This window comes from Opisthocomus hoazin, chromosome 1 (assembly GCF_030867145.1).
Source record: "Opisthocomus hoazin isolate bOpiHoa1 chromosome 1, bOpiHoa1.hap1, whole genome shotgun sequence".
Lineage (NCBI taxonomy): Eukaryota > Metazoa > Chordata > Aves > Opisthocomiformes > Opisthocomidae > Opisthocomus > Opisthocomus hoazin.
In genome coordinates this window covers 121,344,569-121,367,948 of record NC_134414.1, presented here as the reverse complement: position 1 = coordinate 121,367,948, position 23,380 = coordinate 121,344,569, and the positions used below count along the sequence as shown (strand labels likewise).

Sequence of the window (23,380 nt, the reverse complement as noted above, 5' to 3'; positions counted from 1 at the left end):
CTTGTTCTTAAGCGAATGCTGGCCTACTTCACAAATGTTTTGTGGAAACTTCCCCCTCCACCCCAAACCAAGAGTCCCATGCTGTTTCTTTTAAAACACATCTTGGAAAATTTTAAGTAGGTTATCTGTAATAATATAGCTCTTATTTATACAGTTAGAGTGAGACTAACTTTTGGACACAGGCAGGCAAAAAGGAAGGGGGCTCTATACTCACATTTTATAAAGTTGAAAATAGAGACAAGACTTCATGGTGAACATGGCTTCTATGGAGAGGGAATAAGGGCTACGAAATACAGAATAAATCTTGGAAGACAGTGTAATTACGGGTTAAGGACTAAAGAGTGGAGAGGCTGAAGATCCACATTTTGCTCTTCTTGCTGGACAAATACCTAGGCCATTTCACAGTAGCTGGCTGCATCTCAATTCCTCCTCCCTGACAGCAAGGAACTGTCAGTCTCCAATACCAAGAAGCAGCAAGCAGATAGAGATGGGAGGACTGCAAGAACAGCATAGCTTCCAGGAGCTTTCATGTAGTCTGAGGTATAAGGATTACCCAGAACAAAGGGTATTTTTTTTGTGTTCATAAAATCTTGATAGTTTTTGTTTTCATTATGTGTTTTATGCTTTTTCAATGCCTCCAGATTTTGGCTATCCACGACACTCTATAGCAACAAGTTGTAACAGTTTCTCTGAATAATCTGAAAAAGTACTCCCTTTAATTTTTTCCTTAATTACCGACATATTACTATTCAGTACCTGTATATCCATACGGTAGAATTTAATTCTAACACTACAATTATTTCTTTAGAACTCTTAATTTTGATATCCCTCTGTTTTTGCATTCCTCTGTGTTAAACTCCTCATTCAGTCATCTTTCATTTCCAGCCTACTCCATAGAAAAGAGATTTTTTCCAAATATTTTTCCCCATTCTACAGCTGCATAAGCACATAATCCATCTAAATCTATAATTTCATTTACCAAGCATTAAACCCCCAGAACACACAGATTAATTGCAAGAAATCTCTTAAGATGACAACTGGCTGAGCCCTTAGCCCAACATACCCAAAGCAGCTCTGAAAAGCAGCTAATGAACCTCTCTTAAGAGGGCATACACCTTTTTGTACTGATCATATACAAGACATTAAGTCTGAGGGCAAAGTCTTCCCAGGTGTTTTATATATCACATTGTGCTTCACCATGTCTAATTATCAGTTAACTCTCACCTGACCTGATTTGGCTTAGCTTTGTACAATGGTGTAGCATAAACCCCACTGTTATTAGAATTTTTGTATATATTTACAACTAATGGAAAAGAGTAGCAAGTTGTTGTTCTACATACAGCAATCCATCTACGAATCTAGCATAAAACTGCAGCACAGAGGATTGCAGGCACAAAATGATAGCAGAGGCCTTCAAAGTACAGATGGAAGACCCAGGACTGAAAAAATCTCCAGTGGTCAATTACTGGTCACTAAGGGATGCAACCTTGGGAGTGGGATCGTAAGAGAACAAGCATCCAAGATTCATAAAACATACCATCTAGGATGTAATAGACTGTGACTGTAAGCCAGTGAAGAAAGAGCAAGGTTTAGGGCATGTTACAAGAAGATGTTAAATCAGCCTCAAAGGAACCCTAGAGTGAGGGAGGAAAAAAGCATTTATAACATACTCATATTAGTAAAAGGGTCAGGATGCTGATGGCTCATTGCAACCCACTTTTACCTCCATTCTTGCTTGAGCATGACTGAAGGTATGGAGGTCCCAGAGACAAAATGGAAGGTAAACAGAAAAAAATTTATGTAACAATTTTAAATGTATTAATATCAAGACTTTCTTTGTAATATCATTCTTCTGCTTTATTTATAGGTAACAGCTCAAACGATAATAACTATTTGATTAGACTGTTAAGATTTGAGTCAGACTAACAATAAACTCCTGGCTTTGCACATAAGGTGTGTTTTTTTGATCCACATAAACTGCAAAAAAAAGCAATGCAAAATCTTACAACAAATTGGTAGAGATAACTTTGATTTAGAAACAATGACTGCTAGCAACTATAACAGTATCTCACACGCTTCCAAGAGCAGGGTAAGTCTATTTCCTCTTTCCTGTCTACCTTTTTAACAATCCTCGGAGTCTTACAAGTACATTAAACAAATGAGAATTGTAGGAGCTTTGACACACACCAACCACCCCCCCCCCAAACACTAAATGCTTTATTAGTCTGTACAAAACTCTCTGCTATGAATTTTCTTGGAGCACTAGTCTCTTTAGCGTGCATTTGCCTTGAAGCTGAGCCATAGGCTAAACCAGTTTAATTTTAGCTAAGCATCTCAGATCAAAACAAGTATCTGTAAGGTCAGAACACTCAACGCATCAATCCCAGTGAAAAGCAATGAAATAAAAAACATTTTGTTACACATGAGGGATACATTCAAGTATCAGGATAGCTGTCAGTTACCATGAATCCATACTATGACTAAGTTAGGCAATATTCTCATTTTAATAGTATCATACAGATGTTCTGAGAAACACTGCCCGTATATAACCATCATCTGACAAATTCAAAATTAGACACAATCACAGAATCATAGGTTGGAAAAGACTTCTAAGGTCATCGAGCCCAACCATCCACCCAACAGTACCATGCCTACTAAACCACATCTTGAAGCGCCACATCTACATGTTTTTTAAACACCTCCAGGGATGGGGACTCCACCACCTCCCTGGGCAGCCTATTCCAATGCCTGACCACTCTTTCAGTAAAGACATTTTTCCTAATAACTAATCTAAACCTCCCCTGATGCAACTTGAGGTCATTGCCTCTTGTCTTATTGCTAGTTACTTGGGAGAAGAGACCAACACCTGCCTCACTACAACTTCCTTTCAGGGAGCTGTAGAGAGCAATAATGTCCCTCATCAGCCTCCTCCAAACTAAACAGCCCCAGCTCCCTCAGCCGCTCCGCATAAGACTTGTTCTCTAGACCACATTGATGTTCTCTGGACATGCTCCAGCACCTCAATGTCCTTCTTGTAGTGAGGGGCCCAAAACTGAACACAGTACTGCAGGTGCATCCTCACCAGTGTCAAGTACAGGGGCACGATCACCTCCCTACTCCTGCTGGCCACACTATTCCTGATACAAGCCAGGATGCTGCTGGCCTTCTTGGCCACCTGGGCACACTACTGGCTCATGTTCAGCAAGATGTCAACCAACACCCCAAGGTCCTTTTCTGCCAGGCAGCTTTCCAGCCATTCCTCCCCAAGCCCGTAGCGTTGCATGGGGTTGTTGTGACCCAAGTGTGGGACCCGGCACTTGGCTTTGTTAAACCTCATACAGGTCGCCTTGGCCCATCAATCCAGTCTGTCCAGATCCCTCTGCAGAGCCTTCCTACCCTCAAGCAGATCGACATTCCCGCCCAGGTTGGTGTTGTCTGCAGTCTTACTGAGGAAGCACTCAATCCCCTCATCCAGATCATTGATAAAGATGTTAAACAAGACCGGACCCAAAATTGAGCCCTGGGGGACAACACTCATGACCAGCCACCAGCTGGATTTAACTCCATTCACCACCACTCTCTGAGCTTGGCCATTCAGCCACTTCTTTATCCAGCAAAGAGTACACCCATTCCAAACCATGGGCAGCTAGTTTCTCCAGGAGGACGCTGTGGGGAACAGTGTCAAAGGCCTTACTAAAGTCCAGGTAGACAACATCCACAGCCTTCCCTCATCCACTACATGGGTCACCTAGTCACAGAAGGAGATCAGTTTGGTCAGGCAGGACCTGCCTTTCATGAACCCATGCTGGATGGGCCTGATGCCCTGGTTGTCCTTCACATGCCTGGTGAGAACACTCAGGATGAATCACTCCATAATCTTGCCTGGCACCGAGGTCAGGCTGACAGGCCTGTAGTTCCCAGGATCCTTCTTCCAGCCCTTCTTGTAGATGGGTGTTACACTGGCTATCCTCCAGTCACCTGGGACCTCACCTGTTCGCCAGGACTGCTGACAGATGATGGAGAGTGGCTTAGCCAGCTCCTCTGCCAGTTCCCTCAGCACTCTTGGGTGGATCCCATCTGGCCCCATAGAGTCGTAAGCACCCAGGTGGTATAGCAGGTCGTTAAGTGCTGCATCCTGGATTATGGGAGGTTTATTCTGTTCTGTTTCCCTATCTTCCAGCACTGCAGGCTGACTACCCTGGGAAAAGTATTTTCTTTTTTTATATTAGCTGTGTTTATACAGATTTTGCTGCTGTTATTCTAAACCTAGTCAGATCTTGAATATGTGAAGTGAGACACATTTATGAGAACAATGCAAAATATAACTGACTTCTGCTCATTGGGTACCCACTGCAGGGATAAACTGAAGCTATCTGTTTATTACTATTCCTGCCATCATAAGACCACATACATTCTTTATTGTTTGCTATGTACAAAAGCACAAAATTATCAGACATGCTGCAGCACCGGCTTCTGCTTAGTAGAAGATCCGGCAAGCAGGCACAGAAATGCTCTATTAGAACAAGGCATGACTGAGATTAGCAAAGGAGCAACACGAGCACGGTTCTGTAGTCTATGCCCTACCTGGAATGTGCAACAAAAAGGCCCCTCATTTTTCATCACTGTCTTCATCATTAGAATTACAACATACCTCAGTAATATTAAATACAAATTATACTCTGTTCCGCAAGACAAAGATAAACTGATTTTTATATTTCAACAAAAATGAATGTCTGATTGGAATAAAAAGATATTTATCCCAACTTAAATATCAGGATTATATAACATCTTTTACAGCACCTGCACATAAATTGAATGTTCTTCAGCTCAACATTGTAACAATCATCATATAAAACTACAGTGAAAACAAAAAAATACTTTTTCCTCTATTACAATACTCTTTCAGGGCTATAAAAAATCAGCCTTTAATCATTTACAATGTTTTGTTTTCCTTAGAGAGTATCATTTGGATATAGAAAGTTAGTTAAGTGACACCTGTGTGATAATTTACCATTACACGAACAATAGTTTGATGAAGTCTTCACTTGGATTTGAAAGTGTGTGTTAAAGACAAATAATTGCAATCTATTTACTAGCTTAATTATTTGAAGAGTTCACCTCATATTTTCTTGGTTAATTACTGACTTCTATACTGCTGTGCAATTGAAACATTAAACAAAAAAAATCCAGAGTGTCTGAAATCGCCATGTTAGAAATCGAAAGACTTTTATACTCAAGATAAAGCAGCCTGTTGCTTAATAGTTGTTTAGAAACAGCACAAGTTCACTATTGCAGGCCCTGCTAGCAAATGAGAAGCTTCTGAATTTGAACTCAGGAGTGCTATACTTCCTTGCAGAATTATTTAAACGGAGATTTGCCACAGTTTACAGTTCATAAACTAAATCCCAAGAAGTCCTACCTAATCCTCATTTTTCTTCTCCTATAGCTAGCAAACCAAGTTTCAGTTGTGGTAATGTGGCTACAATCTGTTTGTATATATTGTCTATCACAACAAATAGCATTTATAACAATGCACAAAGCAAGAAAAATACATTTTGCACTAGTTTTATGTGTTTATTCTTGCTAAGAGAAGAAGCCATTTACTCTGCCTTGCAGAACATTTAATCCTTTTTACCTTTCGGATCCAATGGTATTTAAGGATGTACATCATCTCATGGGGCAGGACCTGAAAGCATTCCAAGAAAAACCCTATCTTAAACAGCTTTACAGCCCCAGCAGGGCTCCACTTCTGGAATGATTTTATCTGTTATTTTTAGAACTGATAATTACTCATTTTTACATACTCACTTCTAAAAACTGGCAAATAAAACTGACAAGTGTATTAAATATTCTGTTACAAATTAGGAGAGGGATATGATTGCTTCTTCATATTTTCTAATAGTGTAACAAAGTAGGATTGGTTTGTGCAGATGACAGTTTCTTCCCATTCACTAGTTCAAACTGTCAGAGCTATATACATCTTATTTGGCCTTGGTATACTTATTCCTTCTTTCTCTGCACATTAAATGCCTTGCAAGTCTTTTAGGAGGTAGAAACATTGCCAAGTGAAATGGTTCTTTTTAAAAAAAGACAAGCAAAACAAAAAAACCCACACTACTTCACGAAAAAAATCCCAGTCTGTGGGTTCGCTATATTTAATATGAACCACCTACTGTGCACCTCCTGTTTCAAACCATCGGTAGAGGCATTAGTTAATTCTCTCTGTTGTGTGTAGTTTTAGACAATATTCCATTTGAAATTGGTATTTAGCTTTGTATTCTGTTTTCTAAACCATAGCACTGAGTACATTTAATTTGTCTTTCTTTTCATTCTACTAAGAAACAGGTGTTTAGTAGGCACAGGCTGTCTCACAAAGAGGGGAAAGGAGGACAGTCGAATTAGTTTTAGCTCCCTTGTTGAACCAAACCATGTAAAAAAAGGACTAAGCTAAAATATGGAGAAAAATCAAAGTAAAAATCCTAATGTAACCTCAGTAAATTAGCAGGTGCTTAATTGCTTAAAAAGAATTAGAATGTGACAGACAACAGGTTTATACTAGACTTTCCCAGCATAACACAGAATTTTGAAGAACACCTTGATCAAATCTCTTGTGTCGGGAAGGCCAGCATTAAAAGGAAGAGTGTTAAAACCTAGGCAGACACAACAGGAATACAAAATCCCTACTCTTTCAGAAGGTAGTTTGTTGTAGCCGACACATGCTGCTGCATCTCCAGCCTATAAAGATTATCATGTCACAGACTGACTAGCCTAAGGTCCAGACCTTGCATTGTATTTGCTATTGGGGAGGCAGCTGCAAGAGGGGAGCGTTAGGAAGGAGGGCAGAAGAGACCTGTCTGCCCACATGCAACAGGATTGTGCTCGGTTCTTTGTCTTAGAAAAGATACTGTGCTTGCACTAATCTATAAAAGGTTAGGAAGGGAAATCTAGAAATGACACATTTCCAGCCATTCATTCATCGATTCTTAAACAGTTCATATGAAAGGGACTCAATACACACTGTTCACACTACACTTAAAGTCTTTCAGATTTTGAAGTAGAAATCTGCTTATTTTGACAAAAATCTGTTTGGCTAAGAAGATTTTTCATTCCCACCTTCTCGCTTTATTTGCTCATCACATTAAAATTACTATTTTTTACATAGAAAGCCAAAAATGAAGCATAAAAGATATTTACATAATACTTTACATAACAAGCTCCTTTCAAGAAATGAGAATATTAAAATTTCAAAAGTACAATCACAGCAAGTGGTAGGCAAGCAACGAAGATAAATCAAATCCCATTTCTAGCCATGCTGTGAAAAGACGGCTGGCTTTTAATCATCATGATGTGCCATATGTAAATTCCATCAAAGAAGAAGTTTTGTAAATGTTATATTTCATAACCACAGGGAAGGAGGCTATTTATAAACATCAATTAAATGATATAATATACTCCAAAGCCTTTAATAATAAAACTATTAATCTATGTAGACATTACTCTCATATGGAATATTTTTTGAAATATGTTTTTTCAAATGCTTATTTAACTAAGAAAATACTATATTTTTTCTATTCAAGGTCATTTCAACCTGTGCCATATTTTCTGTGATATAAGTAAATTGTTCCAGAAAAAAATAATGCACAAAGCATTCACAAAGCTAGAATCACTTTCTCAAAATTCAGTCAGCACCTATGTTTTATGTGTGATCAGAAATCTATATACACATTTAAGCTTCACATGCACTACTTTATATTGTTCTACTCTCAGTAAACATTTGGATACACAAATGTCTTCAGCAAGATATAGTACTGAGGCCTAACACCTTGAGAAATTTATTTGCAAGCCTCCAATGGAGTAAAGAACCAATTACAATAATATTATTATACTAGAATTGTAAATCAATCACATTAGAAGAAAGCAAACTTGATTTAAAATATTAAAAAAAATGTGTTTCACAAAATTCCTAGGAAGGCTGTAATAATCTATGTCACAGTAAGTAAAGCTTTGGCATAGAATAGATTATCTACCCAGTCTCAAATGAGTATGGTAAACTTAGACTCGATCTTTAAGCCCTAAATACTGGACTAACACTTGAAAATACCCTTCTTTCACTTCAAAGAAGCAAAATTCAACAGGTTTCAAACAGACTTTCTACAGCAGAGCATGAGGGATGGCTCATGACAGGTGGGAGAAGCCTTCTTATAGTAACGGAACTGACACGCTACCCACTGGAAGCCCCAGCAAACACATGAGGATAAAATACTTTACTTTTTTATGTAATGAAGGCATGAAGGAATTTATTTCTTCTCAATAGACATCAGGCTTCAAAAACAAAATTTCTAAAAGCCCAAAGCAAAGGATATCCTTAAAAAACAAAAAAAAACCCACGAAAACAAAAAAAATTCCAAGCTTTCAAGATATTTTGCACTTCATTTATATTTTGCTTCTACCTATAAAAAACTCTAACCTAGTTCACAGTCTTACCAGAAGACTGATAGAATTCTGCATTTGTTCTCCGTGACACTTGAGTAAACATTTTCAGCCACACATTTAAAACAAAAGGTTTTATTCTAATGAGTTTTGTGAAGCGAGAAAAAAATATCTCTGTATTTTCAGTACACTCAGCACTGTCTGTGTGCATAAACTGAGACCTGTCATATCTGCCTTATGATTAGGAGAAATTTAATGCTTCACCTCTTTATAATGTTTGTTGTTTTGTTACAACTGGTGTGTAGATTGAATGGCAGGTGACATTTCATAAGATTTCAATAAGGTATGAAATTAATCAAATTAATATATTCCTTTTCTGAAGTATAATGAGTCATTTGCATGTAAAACGCAAGAGTCTGTAAATACAAAATGAACTCCAAATGACAGAGGACATCATGAAGTGCATTTCTTACATTTAATAACATACATGTCTATATTTACATACACCCACCACAGAGACAGCTTTTAAAACCCTGAAAGCCTGGCCAATTTATACAGCAGTTTGCATTCAGGAAGTGATAAAGCTTACCTCCTCTATGGATCACAGCATGTAAGGTACCACAGTGCAACGTTCGGCAGAGGACCTCCAGAGCTACTTATATATCAGCTGCAAAGGCAATCTCTGATCTATCCTTCTAGAAGGGGGAAATTCACTTACGATGCCCAAATTATATTCCAAGGGTAAGCTCCAGGTCTCATTCTGTAAAAGGAGCTAGGCAGATACTTATTCACACATGGAATGCCATGGAGATCAATGAAAACCTGGCAGGGGGGACTGGATCTTAACCCTTGGCCTCTTTGCAGAACTACAGCTGTACTGATATGTAAGGCAACCATGACACGGAGCTCCACATACAAAAGAAAGAGACAGCAAAGTAAGGGATCTACCAGGACTGACAAGAATAAAGAATAAAACACTGCCTAGGCTGCACTGAAAAATATCACAGGAATGTAGCACTTACAAATGAAACAGTAGGAGTTTCAAGGCTACAGGCTAATGCCTATTTAACAAAGTTGCCACTGTATGCAACAATACAGTGAAAGAAAATAAGCTAATTTGGTTCATCAATAACTGAAAATCTATTTTCCTACAATTGATTTGCAGTGTAACAGGATTCATCTACTGTAATTTCTAACTGTGCTCCTGTCTACAAAAGAAAGGACAGTCTTATTCATGAATTGAAGAGTGCTAGAACTTAAAGATAGAACATAAAGCTGGAAAATAGGAACTCTAACATACTGTATGAATTTGCATAAATACAGCAATTTTAGCCAGCTGGAGCTGAGCTGTAGTCTAAACTGCACAGGTCTGGCTTTGTAAAGAATTATCTGTATTTTAGTTCACGTAGGTGCATAAATTGCAAGAAGTCAAGATTCTATCCTCAGAAAGAAAAAGAAAAGTTGAGTAAAGAGCTATCATACTATAGAAAGGTATACAAATAAATAAGGGAAGCTTTAGGCAGAGGAGTAGTAGGCTGTGTCTACAGCTGCAGGCTAGCTGCGGGAAACCAGGACTTTCAACACGACTTACAGATCTGGAAAAAACCCCTTATTTTCTTCACTTCCTCTGGTAGCAACTTCATGCACCACTCTTTGTGCATGCACACAGACACTATGCTAACAGGCTGCTTAAAAGTAAGACCTGAGTCTATATAACATTTTTGCCCCACTAATTCTCTGCTTAATAAAGGAGCAACCCTCACCTCCCTCCTGGTGGCAGAAGAGGACTTCAGCCTGTATCTCCCATTTCTCAGTATGCCAGGGACATCATTGGTTTCGTAGTATGAAGACTCGCTAAATGTACAGCATGAATACCTCTTCCTTAAGGATATGTATTTGACATCCTGTGTCAAACAAGGCAGAGGACTGGAAAACATCGAGTGACCCCTTACTCTGTTCTAGAACCTACCTGATCATACTGCAGCACTACATAGACGTGTAGGCCAGTGCAGGGGCAAAGGACTCCAAATCCCCCATGCCAGCCTGCCGTTCTTTCATGATTGTTCAGAATTTGGCTATATACACCAGAAAAGGCACTTGAAGTTGAATTCCAGGCTTGTTTCTTAATCCAACAGTTAGTGCAAAGAGTAACGGATCCTCTTTCAAGAATGGTTACAGAATTGGGACCAAAATCATTCTCCCAGACAGAACTGCTTTTTAAGTATACTTTGTGGGTGTATGCACAAGCATAAAGGTATGTATGCACACATATGTGTGAGATTATTAAACCATTAAAATAAATTTTGAAAATAGTAACGGAGTGTAGTAGCATTGAGGAATTTGCTTATCCATTTGAGCCAGACTACCAGTTAATACCTGGTGTCTTACAGACAGTTTCTGCTTGGAGGTGAAGCTAAGGATAGAAATATAGAATCATAGGTTGGAGAAGACCTCCAAGATCATCAAGTCCAACCATCCACCCAACACCACCATGTCTACTAAATCATATCCCAAAGAGTCACATCTACACGTTCTTTGAACACCTCCAGGGGTGGTGACTCAACCGCCTCCCTGGGCAGCATATTCCAATTCCTGAACACTCTTTAGTAAAGAATTTTTTCCTAATGTCTAGTCTAAACCTCCCCTGACACAACTTACTGAGGCCATTTCCTCTTGTCCTATCACTAGTTACCTGGGAGAAAAGACCAGCCAGCTCTTTATCCAGCAGAGAGTACATCCATTCCAAACCATGGGCAGCTAGTTTCTCCTGCAGGATGCTCTGGGGAATGGTGTGAAAGGCCTTACTAAAGTCCAGGTAGACAACATCCACAGCCTTTCCCTCATCCACTACATGGGTCACCTAGTCACAGAAGGAGATCAGTTTGGTCAGGCAGGACCTGCCTTTCATGAACCCATGCTGGATGGGCCTGATGCCCTGGTTGCCCTTCACATGCCCGGTGGGTGCACCCAGCTTGAAATGCTCCATAATCTTGTCTGGCACCGAGGTCAGGCTGACAGGCCTGTAGTTCCCAGGATCCTTCTTCCAGCCCTTCTTGTAGATGGGTGTTACACTGGCTATCCTCCAGTCACCTGGGACCTCCCCTGTTAGCCAGGACTGCTGATAGATGATGGAGAGTGTCTTGGCCAGCTGCTCTGCCAGTTCCCTTAGCTCTCTTAGGTGAATCCCATCTGGCCCCACAGACTTGTCAGCATCCAGGTGGCATAGCAGGTCGTTAACTGCTTCTTCCTGGATGATGGGAGGTTTATTCTGCTCTCCTTCCCCATTGCTATTCACAAGGAGTACAGGAAAAACTCTTTTTTGAATATGATAGGAATCTTAGATTTAGTCTTGAGAAAGCATGAACCTATTGCAAAATGTTAATTTGAAGAATTCTTTTAACCTCCTTACAGCAATATTGAAAGTGCTTTTGTGACACTTTGCCAGGCTTCCTTACTAGGTCTTTGCTACTTCTTTTTGTAGAATTTATATGCATTTTGTCAACACCTCACTCTACATTTTCATACAATCTCACTATTGCCTCCAAGCTGCATTTTCTGCAGTGCCTATTACTTCAGTTCTCTCTTCTACAGTGAAGCTCAATTTCAATTCAGGTTTCTTTTCAGTGAGGAATGACTGGCTGTATCTTCAAGGAGGTATGAGGAATGCTTATTTTTTGCCTGTGTCTTTAGTACCTCCATCCTGCTCCTGCGAGTACTCACTATTTTACTTACTGCTTGCTCTCAGAGTTGTGCTTGAAGGCTTCAAATTTCTCTTTCATTTTTAAGCATCACTATTCCACACACTTGCTTCTGCAAGCAAAAAATATTTCCTATTATGATTTTAATTCCTACAAGAGATATGCAGCAACTCAAGTGTATCTCTATTAATCCTAACGAAAAAGACATTTGGTGGAAAGAAGTGAGTGTAAACAGTAATGACAGCAGGAGACAAATAGTTACATGTCAGCACAGCAGGGATAGAAGCTACAACTCTATTAAACTCTTAATAGAGGTATTTAAATTAAAATATTCCTTTGAGTGAAATTCTGCACTAATGTATATGTTACCTTAGACTTCCCTTGTCTCCTTTCTCTCATCCTACCCATGAACCCTGGGAAACATTTTAACCTCCTGCAGTGTAGTCAGCAATCCATCCCATGACTGATTGACCTATATCCGGACTGAAGCAGACCCTGCGGGTCAGTAGCCTGCAGCAAGGGGAATGATGAGGCACTGAATCTGCACTTGATAGGCAGACGAGATAAAACATTACAGACAGGATAAGGTGGATAATAGGCTCAGCTTCTGTCGCCTCTTCTTGTGAAGATTCACAAACCAAAATGTTAAGAGTTCTTTTCCATTAATTAAATGGGAGCTGAGGGGATATATAACCTGTCAACGTCTGAACAGCTCACCCACCAACACTTTCTTCAGCAGAAAAACCTCACTGAGAAAATGAAGTAAACATCTTTATGAAGCAAGCTCATGTTTCCTTCTTCCCCTCCTTCACCACAGTAACAGACATGCACACAGAGGGTGCTCATAAGTACCACCTATTCTGGATACTTCAATAAGTAATTTAGAGTGGCAATGAAAAACAAAGAGCACTCAGGAACAAACAACATTCATTCCCATTAGAGGACTTTTCACTACAGGAGTCACTTTGTTTTACTGAACAGACATGCTAAATCTGCTGTTACAAAGTCGCATCATTTTTCCAGAGAACAAAGTTGCTGCTTAAGCTACATGCACCTATGTTTCTTTGATTCCCACTTTCAGTTTCCTTTTATCATTAACACCTGGTGCCAGCCTTAACACAGAAATGAATTACTTGATGGATGAGCTGAATGTTGTAAAAAACCCCAAAGTATTCAGTTTTCTAAAAAAAAAGAGCAGTTGGATTTACAGACACACCTCAGCGCACAACAGAGTATCCAGCTTCTTGTAGAATGCCACTTCTTCAGGTTTAGGTCAGTATTTGTCACAGGAGCAGAGAGAGTCTGACCAAAAAACCACAGATGAGCAAATGTCTGTGCACTTCTGCACATGCACACTTTGTAACCAAAGAAAGAAACCGGCAGTAAAAGGAGCAAAGTATAAAACTTTTCTTTGTAAACCACAGAAGTTCTACTGCCAAAGCCAGGACGTGCAATGCAATAAATGCTCTGTGTAAGAGTAATTATTTCTTCAGTATTTCCAGAAATGGAAAAGTGTTCCTTAGGTCACAGGTGCAAAGTATCAGCAACAAACAAGCGAGGAAACCAGAATGACAAGACAGTTGACCTCTGTTAAAGCCAAAGGTATTTACTAGAACACCCATATTACCAGCCAACTCTTCAAGTCTTCACTAAATTGAATAATGAAAAAATTACTCCAGTGAAACCTCTGATTGAATCAAAGCTTGTTGCTACAAGTGTAAGACGATTGATCACAGGCACTTAGCCACCAGGTACTCAGTGGCAAGTCCCAGTATGTTAGGATCTCTGAGTCCATTTCTTCAGAACTGCATACCTGCAAAAAAGAACGATCTACATCCTTTACAATTTCTTCAGAAATTATAGCCCAGTTTTCATCTTAATATATGTTTATCTTGTAGTTATCCACTATATTAATAAATCACAAATTATAGGCAATAATCTCAACTGAGAAACACTACAAGATGCAGATAGCTTCTCAGTGAACACTGCAGCTTTATAGATTCACAGCATGTAACCATCTCTCTCACTGTTTATTGAATAAAATACAATAAAGGAATATCAGAAGATTCCTGTGTATATTTCATTTTCAGGGCAATGAATTAGGGACCTGTATTCTTGTCTACTGATCAGTGACCTGAAGTTCATAATACCCAACTTAATTTTAAATGAAAAGTTTAAAACATCAGCAATGCTGAGTGTATCCTAAGACAAGCAATGTATTCATTCTTTATGCAGATCACTTGAAACCAACTTACTCCGTTAGAATGGTTTGGCCATACTTGGTGCTGCCACTCATTCTCTAGCTTCACTTAAGCTGTGCCAACTAACACTAAACAGGATTTTGGCCTTCTGCAATGTTTATGATACGCACTTTTTTTTATATTAAATTAAGAGGCCCTGCAAAGGTAAAAAAATTGTCATTTAATTAAATGTACTACTTAAACTATGATTTTTTTTCCTCTCCAAAGCTTTTAAACGAAAAGGATTATTAACACCTTAAACAGCACCCTGAGACAGCAGCTCATTGTGCAATTAAGAGTGTGTAACACATGATACTTACATACATTAGTGTAAGTGTGTACGACAGAGCAAATTATCATACTGTCATGTATCATTCTTTCGAATAGTCAGGCCTCCTACTGTTCCCAAAGGCTTACTCCCTCTTTTAAGACAGCTGCAGATTTAGCAAATCCTCCCAGGCTTTAGCAGAGGTTCATTTTCTACACCTAGGAAGCCAAGGAGGAAAAAAAAAAGATACAAAACAGTCTTTGAGGAAAAGCAGTGAGTAGTCTATGCCATGGGGAGTTGAACACTCTTGGGAGATTGGGGTCTCAGAGTCACTAGTTTACAAATCAGTTTGGCACAGGGGCAAGTGTGGCTGCAGAGCTACTCTCCTAATGTGTTTGTGGATCTGGCATCACCCTTAGCTTCTAACGAGAAATTATGTGATTGTTGAGAATGGAAGTGCAAGGTAAGGTGTGATAGGTGACCAGTAGGTTGGGTAGGAGATTCCCAAGTAGATCACCCTGTATCTATGTGTATAAACTGATCACCATTGAATCAAGTACAGAGGAGAGAAGATACCACAAAGAGCCTGTATTAGTAACATTAACGGTTAAAAGAACATGCTGTTTTGCAGCATTCTGCATTTCAAATAAAATTTCATTTTATACTGAAATGCCCTTCCAAATTCATCATGCCCAAAAAGACAATATGTATTTCTTTGCATTCTCCAACTTTGGTTATTTTTCATTGCTGATTCTTCCTATAGTTAAGTCTGAAAGTCATGGCACATTGCCAAAGTGTATATTACATCTAAATGCATTTAGATGCATATTCTATCTAAATAGAGCACCTGTGGTATTTTGGTATACTTTCTTTACTCAGATTATTGCTATTTGGATTTCGTATGTGCCTGTGCAAACATGCTTAAAAGTAAGAGAATGAAAAGATGTGGGGCAAAACAGAGACTTTACACTTGGGGACAAATGTGGATCTAATATTTCACTCAGGAGGTAACAAATCATTTTGTTTCTGGCACAGGCTTTTTTATTCATCCATAAAGCCAATTTGCAAAAATAGTGTTAAAAATAACTAAATATCCAGATAAGGCAAGGTAATAATAGAGAGAAGCACCTCGGCTTACAGGGTTATATATTAACCCTCTTCCAACTCTTTCTGAATATCACAGAATATGCAATTGTATTTACTCTGAACAGCTTTCAGCCTCTGACAGTTTGCTTCTACCTGTTATTACTAAATTGAATATGAACAAAATTAAAATGACAGAAGAAGACAGATTTAAGAGTGCAATGGGCAAACATCTGCTGGACTCGTGCAAGAACAGCAAAGGCCACAGAAGTAAAAAGGAAGAAAGAAAATTTTATGAGCTGTCTCTAGAACAGGAGATACACATTAAGGTTGTAGAGTTACATCAAAAGATAAAATATAGATAACTTGTGTACAGACGATTAGCCAATGACTATTCGTGAGGTTTTACTACATGGCTATAAAAACTAAATGTGGACAAACCTGGAACAGAATGTACGGCCTCTCTAAGAACTCTAACTCATTGTTTTTAGTGATTCAAGAAGTCTACTGTAAAAATGTAAACTTAAATTATTGAATATTTAACTTAAAATGTGGCAGCTCTATGCCAGACTGCCTCATCTTACAGAGACTTACCCTTACTTTTAAATAAGTACAAAAAAGAAAATAACAAAATATTAGTTTAACCAAAGAGTCTTTTTTCAACCTACAGACACATAGGAAATATTTATTTCTGGGTTCCTACAGAAGTTCTGACATCTGTACTTCTATTCAGTGTTAGGCATCTGGTGATGACTTAGTGATAGGTCAGAAGGAGACAATAAATGTCAGTGCCCACACAAGACGTTTTGGTTTTTAATAAATTTATAAGTGGACAAAACATATCTAGACTTTTTCTTCCACTACTTCAAATGCACTTTTATAGAGTAATATAAAGCATCCTACAGAAATAATTTCTCATTACTAGCATAAGGGAACTTGGGTATCATGATTTTTAGAATGGAACAAATACCCATGGGACTAAGTAAGTTCTATTATTGACTTACATGGAGGGAGTCAACACAGCTGACTTTAAGGGAAATGAACCTGTGGTGTTAATGGGATTATGCCTTCTCAAATGATCTTTAACCTACAGCAACATGTGCAGGCACAGACTTTAACATGGGCTAGCAACCACCTCACGTGTACCCACATTACGTGTTTAGGTAGAAAGCTTCATCTGAGATTGGAGTCTTCATTAACAGTGTCACCTATGCTGGACCATATTAATGACTTGCTGTTCAACATAGCAAGAGCACTAGAACACACTATAGTGCTGTTCTTTTTACATTCAACTATGTCAAATGAAGTATGTAAAAAAAAATAAATAGAAAAAAAAATTGTATCTTTTATGACTGGGTGACAGCAATGGATTTTTTGAATAGTGAAATCAAGGGGAACAAAAAGAGCACTGATGAAAAGTTGAATGACTCAGATGAGGAAAAGTTAGTTGACAGTGTTCCACCAGAACTTGCTTTTTGATTTGAAATCCTATGACCTGGAAAGCAACATATCTGCATTTACTTTTTAATGCGTTGATAACAGCTTAATTTTGAAGGTTTCTTGTTAAATAATCTAGTTAAAAAATAATTGGAGTTTGATTAATATGAAAACAGTTTTGCTTTAGCTTTCTAGCTTTATTTCTACTAAAATTGTATGATTTGCAAAATAATATACTTTTGAATTATTATCACAATAGTAATTTGGTTATCTTTTCTACTGGATAATTCGATTACTATAGAAACAAACTTTGCTTCAGCTTGCTATTGATTTATGTGTACATGCATTAAGATTTTATGATTTGTCATAAACTAAAATATGAGATCGTAATGTGTCTTGTGTCAAGGACAATGCAAAGTGACATTGCTTTTGGAGGACTTCTGAAGAAAGGTGTTGAGTTTGCCAGCAACCTAAGGAGCAGGCAAATCACTTCAGATTGCTGCCCGTCACAGCATATAAAGCCACAGTATAAGTAACTGTACAACATAAAAATTCTGTGAAAAATACATTTTCACTTTCATATCCTAATAATATTATTTACTTAAGAACTGCAGAAGATCATATAATAAACAGGTGAAGGAGTAATTACTTATTAAAGCCACATAATAAATATTAAATATACTTTTGAAGGATATAATTATTTTTTTTCATTGTACATGATATCATAGGCAATTTGAGACTTTGTTACTCCCTTTTTAATTGTTCATCTATTGTAGGAAAGTCTTGAATTTAGAGATCAATTTAAGAAACATGCATGCAAACTATTACACAAGAATGTTAAATTTTGAAAAATACAGCACAGGTTTCAACATATACATTTTTTTCTACATAATCTGATTTGATTCCACATGCATATTTAATACAAATGCATGCTTTAACAACTTTATTTTCTATTAGTGTTTCTGCACAACTCCCCCTGCATTCACGGAATTAGACATTTTACAGGGGAGAAAAAGTCAGTATGCTTTTAACCTGATAAATCTACTTATAGTCCCAAATTTAATTTAATCCTGCACTGGCAAGAAAGCTCAGGGACAAAAGGCATTTTATTTTACTGGTAAAGTCAAGTCTGCTGTTCAATTACCTTTTCCCAGACGAGGGATGCTGAGGTAAAAAGAAGGATTATCCTTTATTCCTACCCATTTTTATCACAAAGAGACCATACCGCCACTCACATTAGGTAAAGAGACAAAAATTCAATTTGCCCTAATGTAACCTCATGTATAAAAAGGCTGCTTATAATGTTGTAGTTGTATGTGAAAATGATATGAAACACCAAAAAACTCTACAATTTATATAATAATTTACAGCATACACTGTTGTCACAACTTAAAACTGACTGAAAATTGCCTTGGAAATAATGGCTAATGGATTATAATAGCCTTTGTCGGAAATTATGCAGAGTAGTTCTGGTTAAGCATTCTGTAAATTTATATAATGCTATTCTGCATTAATATATTTACGATTAGCTATTTCAAAATGCTCAGAAACCTCTATTAATCCTAAAAGACCCAAAGAAACCTGTCTCTTAAGAACTCTGATAATGTCTCTTTCACTATAGGCATGGTAGACCACTATTTAGCCCAAAAAGCTAGACCTTATTACTTAAATTGCATAGGTACTTGACAGAGAAACAAAGTTGATGTGTGGCACAGAAATACCCACATGAAGCCTGGACTGAGCTCTCCCACAGTCAAAGAAATTCTTGAATTTTCTGCTTCTCCACAGACCAAGAAGAAAGTTCAAAGTCTCAAAATAGGTATTGCAAACATACTGACTTGAGATTTCAGGGTGAAGATAGAGGCAGGAGAAGGAACTGCTACATTGCCTTATATAACTTCCTGTGCTTGCTTTGGGTACAACATAAATGTGCAGAGTTATTAATGCTAAGAGTCATATCAGTTATTCAAAATTTTACAGAGAAAAGTAACTTCAGATTGAACACTGGTTAAATAGCCAGAAATATGTAAGTAAACATCTACAGATACCCACATTTTTTTTCTGTTTATATGAAGAATTTTAACAGCATTCAGCAGATGTCATTATACGAGATTCTCTTGATTGCTGTAGCTTTGTAACAGAAATTTGGATTTGCATACAAGTTAAGTAATAGCATGACACTCCTCCAAAGAAGGAAACGGTACTTACAAGGGGACTCCTTAATACCAAGAAATACGGAATGCCTGCTGTGAAAATGTATTTAAGAGCATTGCATTGTATGATATTCTCATTTTAATATTCCTAGTAGAAAATGAGCATTTTTTCTTTTTTTTTTACCATGACAACTTTCCTTTGACTACAGTTATAATTGATGATATCGCCTTTTCATTTATCTTAAATACTATCATGCACTTATATGAAGCAGGAAACACTGATTGTCTTAAAATTATCTTTGTATGGGACATTTGCCAGCATGCTATACATGCAAAGACAATTAAGTTACGGATTTCACTGCTGAAAATTTTTTTCATTACAAGTTTTCATATGGTGTGATAGGCAAAAAACACAGCGACAAACTTTAGGAACAGTCTTCTAGTTCTGACAAGATACTTGTCCATGCAGTTTTATTAATTCACCAGGAATCAAAAACGATGACTACTGGGGGCAGAGAAAGATGGAAGGGAGAGAATGGAAAAAAAAAGAAAATAAGAAAAAGCACAAATTGCCTTACAGTCAGAAGAATCCTGTACGCCAATTTGTGGAATCAATCAGAAAGTGTTCCAACTGCCATCCTTGTTAAACTTAATGATGTTCTGCACAATTTGCAGATATCAATTTGACCAGAGATACACAATTCACGGTTTCAAAACCTGCACTGCAACTTTGCTACCATTCATCTGCTACAGGTAACATTCTCCAAGATTAAAACAAATAGCATAATACATTTAAAGTAAGAGCATCTGCTGGAAGTACATCACAGAACAACAGATGTTGCTGTATCAAATGACTATCAATCTTATGTTGATCTAATGGCAGTGACAAGGCATTCAAGAAGCAGCTGGACAAGGAAAGACACTCACCTCAATCCTACACATGAAAGAACTCTGGGTGATTTTTACGTTAGCGAAATAATCTTGAATTCTGTGGACATCTCACCAAACTCTACCTTTAGAAAGGCATTTAGATTCATCACAGCATTCTGTCTAGCAGTAAAGGATTTATACTGTTTATTTGCCTTTGTGTAGCTGTAGGATTTTATGTATCCCAGTATCCAACAGTCCAGATACTGGTAACAAAAAGGAAATCTCAGTTGCTGAAAGGTGAATACAACTTTATCAATGATACACCAGCACTACCATTCTTTTTAAAGTTGTATTCTAAAGATAGGATGCAATCAATGCAAGAAAGACTTCTATAAATGTTCCATTTTTTTCAAGAAGCTGTACACTACTCCTGCTGGAAAACTGCCATATCAAGCACTACAAAACTGCAGATTATTTGTGAGTGGAAAAACAGATGTAAATATTAGTTAATTTTTTCAGTAAAATCATAGAAAGCTGTAGGTGACAGACATTCTGGTACTGAGTCTTGGCTGAAAATACTGCTGACTGCTTAACCACAAGGAATCCATCATATTTTGCTTCAATAACCAGTTTGCTAAATGAGGTTCAATTGTCTATTCAAAATACAAGACCCTTACAGCAGTCATATCCATAAATCTTGACTCACACCAAGGCTGTTAGGATACAAGTATTTTGTATGTTTGAGCACATTAGCCTACACAGCATTGCAAGCTGTGCCAGTCTCAATTATTAGCAATAAGTTGGCCTACCAATACTATCTACAAGCAGAAGAGAGTATGATGTATCCTTCTGTCAAACTGGTATTTTAGAATATTTCTACTTTAACCTTTAACATTGTGAAGTGACTTAAGAAATAAAGTAAAAAAAAGAGAAATAAAATATTTTGCAAATAGTAAAAAAGTATGGGGTTGACTGGGTGCTTAACAAAGTGACTATATCGTTGTTTTAGTCTTTGCAAACATGCAGACATACAAAATACATCCAAGTACGGTAACAATATGAATTAAATAGTTTTCACAGAAGAAAAGCAGAACAAACATAATGAGACTGTAGCACAGGACTTCATTCATTCTATTAGATTTCCAAGGTTTGCTAAAGATTTGCTCAATATGCTTACCTTTCCTTTGGAAATCCAATCTATTTCTGATTCATACATTTTTCATCTGCAAGACAATCTGCTGCCCACATACACACAATCATAGCCCCACCATTGGCTTCAGATACCTGAAATATGTTACCTTGATGTAGTCTGATTATAGTCAGAAACCTCATATTCTCTTACCTAGAACACAAAAAAGAAATTGTTTTAGATGAATTCATGGCATTATTCAAATAATACATTTTGCAATTTACAGACGAAAGAACTACATACAACCAACAAGTTGACTATTTGGTTATAAAATGGTCCTTAGTATTAATACGATCCAAGAGATTTGACAGCATCTTCTACCACAGCCTTGTCATTTCCTCTTCTTGGATTACTATAAACTGAATCTTTTTAGTCAAGTAAAGTCAAAAGCCAAATCTTGCAACAAAAAAAAATCCAAAGTCCATGTTTATATACATCTTCGTATGATTCAAGTTCTTATCTTTCAAGCTTTGTCCAGTGCGCATGTAACACCACTTGTACAAATGGGCATGCATATACAATGTTTTTCAAAGTATAAACTCAAAAGTAATTTTTATGCTCCTCAGTCTACACTGATTTTTTTGTCTAATGATACTACACAAATGGTTTGTTATCATTTTGTCTTCCACTTCCTTTTTCAATAGCCAGCCAACAATGACCAATGTACCATGAGTTTGTCAGCAGTATAAAGTGTCTTGAAGCTCAAAGAACATCTGAAGAAGTAGTGGCTCCTTCTGTTTATAGAATGTATAAAAACTAGGAAATCTGAAAATTTGCAAACAATCTGTCCTTTAAATAACATACATTATTTTAAGCAAAGTAACTGTAATGATGACAGCAACAGAACAACCACAAGTTTTCTCAGCTGCTTGCACTATGTAATATATGGATTCCTGGGACAACTGAAACTTTGTTCCCATAAGCTTTTCAACACTTGTGTGGATTACTGGGACCTCAACCAAGACTACAAAATTTTTCACTTTTTACCAGAGTTCGTCTCATGAAAAAAATAAAACAAAGTACCCATTAATTTAGAGCTGCAGACATAAACCATCGGGGCTCACTGTGCTTGAATCTACATTTTAGGGTGAGTGGGACTGGAAAAAAAAAATCAACAAATTATTAAGTGCTAACATATTTATGATTTTGCAACAACTTGCTTGAAATCCTACTAAAACTTTGAATTTAGTTTCTCATGAGCAACACAGCAAAAATTAATATATAAACAGCCAGCTGAGTATGTCTTCAAGACACAAATGCTTACAGATAATTTGAAATCCACCACTGCAATCTGTCTTCCTTCAGGTCCATTGAGGTCTGTTAGGAAAGCTACTTCAACATTTTTCTTCTTATTCACATTGTCGTTACCCCTCCATTTAAACTAACTCCATTGATGCTATGAAATCCTGTCCACCTATGACTGCCCTGCTGCTGGCAATGTTCAGTTCTGCTCATCTCTGTCCCTCTCCATTATGCAGCGTCTCTGTCTGCATAAAGGTATCCAGAACAGTTTAACAAGCTACCATTTATCACAGGAGGTGTCTAATGTTGACCAACTGCTTAGTCTGAAGGCTTTCAATACTTTCTTGTCAAACAGCTTATGACAGAAGTGTCCTAAACTACGCTGAGAAATTATTACTATCTCTTATTCAAACATGCACTGTCATTGTTTAAGACCACACTGACAGTGTGGAGACTAAATAGAGTCCAACAAAAAAAACCAACAAAAAACAACACTCTAATCACAGATATACATGATGTTTTATAAATTACATGACCTCTCTATTCCACAGGAGAGAGAGCACAGTCTGGGAGGAAAGGCAAGTGGGTCAGCATAGAGGGCCTGGCTATGCTTGCATTGTGCAGACCAGGGTAGGACTGCTGGGTCCCCTGAATACCTCCTTCAGTTTCTCTGTTCTTGAAACTTTTGGGTTCTCCCTTGTGTACCCCAGGAGCCTCCCATATAAGCCCGAAATCTCTCCCTTACGTGTCTCCAAGAGCATCTTCCAGGG

At 37.6% G+C, this 23,380-nt stretch overlaps 1 protein-coding gene and 1 long non-coding RNA gene across 5 annotated transcripts in view; both read right to left on the bottom strand.

Moving 5' to 3' along the window:
* Window positions 1-23,380, bottom strand: part of CADM2 (cell adhesion molecule 2) — a 756,516-nt gene that overhangs the window by 389,373 nt on the left and 343,763 nt on the right. The window lies entirely within an intron of this gene.
* LOC142362923 (uncharacterized) overlaps window positions 21,463-23,380 on the bottom strand; it is a 344,173-nt gene continuing 342,255 nt past the window's right edge. Inside the window, exon 3 of the long non-coding RNA XR_012765384.1 lies at window positions 21,463-21,521. This is a non-coding gene — a long non-coding RNA (uncharacterized LOC142362923). The remainder of the gene's footprint in view (window positions 21,522-23,380) is intronic.